We start from the raw sequence: 6,560 nt of genomic DNA on the forward strand, positions 1-6,560 counted from the left end.
TATTCCTCCCGCTTAAAAATGCAGACTGGGGTTCACTAATAATATGTGCCATTATGGTTTTCAATCTGTTTGCCAACAGTTTTGCTATGATCTTGTACATGGAGCCTACCAAACTTATTGGTCTGTAGTCAGAAAGCCCTAATGGATTATCTCTCTTCGGAATGAGGGTTATGAAAGAGCTATTTATACCTTTAACCAATTTGCCATTCGTATGAAATTCTTTCACAAAATTAATGACATCGCCTTTCATCACCTTCCAAAACTTTTGATAACATAGCAAATTAAACCCATCCGGACCTGGTGCTTTATTCCCATCACAATCCATCACTGTAGATTTAATTTCTGATTCTGTAAATTCTGCTTCTAGCAGTCCGACACACACCCTGCCTTCAACTGATGGAAACTGACCCCCCAACACAGGTCTAGAAGGCCATAGCTCTGCATACTGTAACTTAAAAAATTCCAGCACTTTACTCTTCACTTGGCTTGGATCATCAACCACCACCTCCCCTTCTGAAATGGAGTTTATCTCATTTCTTATTGTTCTACACTTTGTAACGACATGAAAAAATCTTGTATTTTTATCCCCTTTCATGGCCCAGTTAAGCCTAGACTTTTGCAACCATAGCCACTCCACCATCCTACTCAACCTCCACATTTCAGCCCTAGCCTTACTTCTCTTCATTTTTTCCTCCCCATCAAGGGTTCTAATCTCAGCCAGCAGATCAAAACTATGAAGCTCACCCTCTACTAACTTCAATTTATTTATAACATTACCAAACACCTCCACATTCCAACTTTTAAGACCATTTTTCAAGAACTTAAGTTTCTGTGCCAGAATAAAACCAGCCCAGCCCACAACATTGGCCTCTCCCCATTTAGACTCCCAGAATCTTCTAAAATTTTTATGCAAAAACCAAGCATTTAGAACCCTAAAAGGCTTTGGGCCCCAATCCCTCTCATCCTCCATCATAAGGAGAGGGCAGTGATCCGAGACCAAACGAGGCAAACCCCATAACTTTAACTTGAACACCTCAAGCCATTTTGGATCCACTAACACTCTATCTATTTTGCTCCACTTCTCCCCAGCAAATGAATTACACCACGTAAATCTCCTTCCAAGTAAAGGTAATTCCGAAACCTCGCACTTATCAATGAACTCATTAAATTCATTCATACCTCTATCCCTTCTTGAGCACCCTCTCCTTTCCCCAATCTGTCTAATCTCATTGAAGTCTCCTCCTAAACACCAAGGATCAGGAAACTCCTCCTTCAATTTCAATAAACAATTCCACAGTTTCCCTCTTGAGCCGACATCATTCGGAGCATAAATGTTTATAATAACACAATTGAACAGATGGAATAAAGTACCTGATAATAGGATGAACCTTCTATTACTGCAGCAATCCTTCACTTGGAATACATCTGGGTCCCATATACATAATAACCCTCCTGCCGAGCCGTCAGCATCCACCACCATAAACTCCATTTTAGCTTTAACCCATATAGATCTGACATCTTCCTCAGAGAACTCTATCTTTTTTGTCTCTTGGAACAGAGCCATGTCTACACTCCTCTCCTTTAAGAGCTTCTTCACTTTGCTTCTCTTCTCCCTCCTACCCAACCCTCTAACATTCCATGAGAGCAACTTCATAATTAACCATGTTTACTCCTATCTACACCCCTGCTACTGTACTTTATAGCCCAGCTTTCTTCCCCTCTTCAATAAGCTCCATATCCTTCAATTCAAGATTCACTATTTCCTTCACCACTTCAGCCCTCTTGCCATTAAACTGCATCCCCAGAATTTCTCCCATTTTTACGGTTGCTTCGGCTTCATTCAGTATAAATCTCCCGTTGTCGACTCCACCCTCTCTGGAAGCAGATAGAGACGTTGCCGCCACCGCAGTACGCCAAGCTGCTGCCTTACGCATGGTTCGACTAGTTGAAGCACCTTTACTCCCATACAGCCTCATCATCTCGAATGGTCTTCTCCTTAACATGTTCTGATTAGATTTTCTCCTACTGTTACTTCTCTCCTTTACCTTTTCCTTCCCCTTCCTACATCTTGAATGCTTATTACTTGGCTCCTTCTCTTGGGCTTCGGAGAGGCTTGACAGTCCCCCACAATGCCGTACTTTAGCAGCCTTAATTCTTTTAGAGGATTCCTGCTGCCCCAGCCCAGTTTCAATTGGCCCCAGCCCAATTTCTGCCTGACACAGCCCACCCCCTTTCTTTAATAAATTATTATCACCCAAGACTACTTCTATGTTCACACCAGACTTTTCAAGGCTAGACCCTCGAAGACTTCTAACAAAACCTGGCGTATCCACTTGGTTCTCCAAACTCTCCCTGACAACCGTCTCCTCCTCCGAGCTGGTCCTCTGGCTTCGCACTTCCAGCATTTCCTTGCACAACTCATCACTCCTTTCTTTCCCCCCATCACTTCGAAAATTTTGGGCTTCACCTACACTCCTCCAGCATGTCACATTTTCCACCTCCTTTCCCACACTAGGACTACTTGGTCTGGTTTCTTGGCCCACCCCAAAGCCAACCTCCAGGTCCGCAGCTAACTCCTCCTCCATATCAGTAGCATCATCTACTTTCGTTCTGTACTTTCTATCCTCATCTTGTTCTCCCAGCACATTTGAACTACCAAACTCATCTACAACTTGTTGCTTATGACATGTACATGTAAATTTCAAAGCTCTGACCGTTACCACCTGTTCTTCGCAAACTCTTACTGGAAATACCATACCTCTGCATTCCAGTTGCACTACTGAGTTGATGGGCTCCATCCATTTAGTTGATACCTTGAGCTTAGCACACACAAAGGATATTGGTTGACTCATGTCCCCTTCAAGACATAGCACCTGCCCCCAAATCCCACCTATCTTTCTGAGGTTGGAACTATTCCACAGATGTAATGGGATTCCATAGCAACTTAACCATACACATCTTTCCTGCTCCAGGACCTGCCCAGCTTGTCCTTCAGTAATATCTTCACACCAATCCTTGATCAGCTCCTTAATAGCTGGTAGCTTCAATGCCCTCTCCTCCTTAGATTTGAACGTAATTACTACATCTCTTCCCCCACTTTCCCTCACCATGATATCCTCCACTCCTATTGCTGCCAATTCCTTTTTCAGACTAGCATCAGCAAATTGGGCCTTCAATCTTACAATAATGCTCTCAAACAACCATCTGTTGCCTGCCTCCTCTGTCTTTAATAGGATGTTTCCTATTTCCCCTATCCTTTTGCCTTCCACCGCCTCTGCATAGGATCTCATATCTCTGATGCCACGAGCCCCATCTCTAATCACTCCAGCTTGTACAGCGTTTGCTACTGGTCTCTGCACTTGCCTATGTACTGGTATTTTTCCATCTTTTTCAATTCCCTTCTCCTTCCCAAACTCTGCGTGGTTAACCTGTAATGGTCGATCGTCCACCCACAAGCCATGTGCCTTCTGTACAGCTATCTTGGCTGCTACACAGCAATTAAATCTCACAAAGCCAAACCTCGTATTAGAAACCTTCCTTCTCTTCTGCGGTATATAGACATCGAGGACCACTCCAAACTTTGAAAACAGATGAAACAGCTCCTTAGGGTTCAGCGATTCTGGTAGGTTATCCACGAACACGGTGAACACACTTGCACTTCCCCTCGATCTCCATGGCCCTGATCTTCCTCTGCCCTTCACGACTGGTATCCACCCTCCTGCCCTGACTGCCCTGAATCGTAACAGAGAACTTACACAATCTGCTTTCTGCCTTTTCGTAGTTCCTTTGCCTTGATCTTTTACTGAGAATCTTCAATGATACTTCGCACTTTGATCAGCGATCGGTGGAGAGATGATCGGCGATCGCTTTCCTCTCCTCTTCTCCTCTTTGTTCCTCCGAAGAATTGTTGCTGCAATGTAACCATGCCATCAATTTGTAACAACAAATTCTCATCATACCCGATTTATAACAAGTTAGCCTCTTCAAGGTTACATGTGATGTGTTCAACATAAATTCTAAGATTTTACCTTTTTCACATTTCATAGAACACAACCCCTTACCACTTCCCAACAATACACGTTCAAGTGTTCAACAAAAATTTAGAAATAACATCTCACTTCTCATATCCCAACTATATTGCTATTTTACTAATCATGTAATGTAATTTACTTTCATTCATCCTCTTGGCACAAGATAATAAAGAATTTCATAGACATTATTCTCATCTTCCAAAATCCCCAAATTTCTAGGGTTTTCAACAAATACCAAACATCCTCCCATTTCATGGTGAAATCCAATCAAAATCATATTTTCTTGAGTTTTGTAAAAAGAACATTCTCATGGATAGGAAAAAGATTGAGATAAAAACCCATTTCTTCAAAACTTTCTCTATATTTGGAGCAAAATCAAAATCAACACAAAAACTACAAGAAGGCTTTTAAATCACCATATATATAGCAAAACATGTATATATACTCAAGAAATCCCTACCTCAATGTTTGATGGAGAGGAGAAGATGAAACCCTAACTTCAGGGATGAGAAGAGCTTGGATTTCCACCACACCAAGTGAAGTTCTAGCCCTAGATCTTCAAGGTGGTGAGAGATTGATGATGATCTAGACCCAAGGATGGCAAGAATCAAAAGTTTTTAGTGTTTTGGAGAGGGTTTCTAGAGAGAATGAGGAGGAAAATGTGGTTTAGAGTGTGAGAAACACGCCCAAAATGTGATCTAACTTCGGCCAAAAGAGTAAAAAAAACAGAGATTTCGGACTGCCAGAGTGCCGCACTTGCGGCACCCAATCCCGCACGTACGGAGCGCCCTCCCCGCACATGCGGCCCTTACCCCCGCACGTGCGGTGGTCCAGCCACACCTCAGCCTGCACCTGCCTTTTAGGCAGGTGTAACTCCTCCAATTTGCCCTTATCTGCACATGCGGCCTCATCCCCCGCACGTGCGGCCCTGGCCCAACAGCCTAGAAAATTTCCACTTCGCTCCTGAGCACTCTAGACCTGACCCCGTACCTCCTGGAACCAGTGAAGTTCAACACCAATAACAAAACAAGAACGAGGGCTTTAGTTGGAAATAACTTCCGAATGTTTCAAACCCAACGGGAACAAAAGAGGACGAAACCAAAGAGAAGGAAAAAGGAAAGAGAGAAAGAGACTCTGCCGTCACAGTATACAAGATGCAACCACGTTAAAGACGATGAAGATGAAGGAACACTAGTAACAACATTAACAATACGAGTAACAATACCTTTACAGCTTCTTCTTTTTTTACCTATTCCACTCATTTGTATTAGCTCCTTGGTTTTTAGGCTTCCTCTCTTACTTGGCATTACAAGGAGCAGGAGACTTAGGTTTGCTTGGGCATGTTCTTGTAGAATGGCCAAGAATTTTACAAACCTCACATGCTTAATTACATACTTCTCTTAGTGTGAGTTTACCGTTTATATTTAGCTATTTGAATGAGAAGTTTTTTGTCATTACAACAAACATGTAGTTCCTAGCTACTACTATTTATTTATTAAAATTGTCACTTTTATTATATGTCACATTGCAGAAGTAGATGCAGTGGCTGATAGATAAATATTATGTCAATGCAGGTTCATCCAAAGGATGATGTCCCACAATCTAAGTGAGAGATTGGGCACAATGGAATGCCAAGATCAAAGATTCCAGTGCTAACCTCAGTTTCACATTTTTTTATTCAAGTTCTTACTCTTAATTACCTCTTGACTGTCCTGCATTCAATTCTAAGTGATTGAATTTAATAGTCATAGAAAGATTTGCCAATATCAAAATGTTAAGATTTTGGTCTACATCACAGATTTGTTGTGGTGATGAGCCAAAAATACTGTGGCATTTTAATCACTCTTACTAGTTAGCTAGCTTAGGATATCAAAAAAGCTTAGAACACTGGATTTGTGACTTTTGTCTTGAAAAACTTGGGTCCAACAAACTCCAACTTATTGTCAACATTCAGAGTCGTTAGTTTCACTTTTGTCGCTTAAATGATCACCATTTTTTCTATTTCATTTTTAAAGTATTGTTTCATCTATTTAGTCTGGAGTCTTTAATTTAAGCTAATGTGGGCTTATTTTATTTCCAAATTTGAATAACTTGAATAATACAACCAAACATTCATTTATCTTACCAACTATTTGGAAACAAGAGGCAGGTATGTTTGGTTGTAAGTTGTAAATTGTTTAATAAAGTGCGAGTAAAAGAACGAGTGTTTGTATGATTTGAATCTTTGACCATTACTGATTTGGTCGTGGCTGTCTCCAATTGGAGTTTATGAATTGAAATTAAAAATTATAGGGACTACATGGATGAAATTAAGACAAATTACAACAGTAGTCCCTATACTTTGATCATTGTGTCATTTTAGTCTATATAATTTTAATTGACTTGATCTTAACCTTGAGTTTATAATTTCATCTTAATTTGGTCAAATTGGTTACAACCTTTACCATTTCTTTTTTTGGAAAATATGCACATAAGTGACATTTGTCATATTTTTAAGGGCAAAATTATAAACTTACCAAACTCAGCAAG

Source organism: Camellia sinensis, chromosome 13 (genome assembly GCF_055761805.1).
Source record: "Camellia sinensis isolate YWXY chromosome 13, ASM5576180v1, whole genome shotgun sequence".
Classification (NCBI taxonomy): Eukaryota; Viridiplantae; Streptophyta; class Magnoliopsida; order Ericales; family Theaceae; genus Camellia; species Camellia sinensis.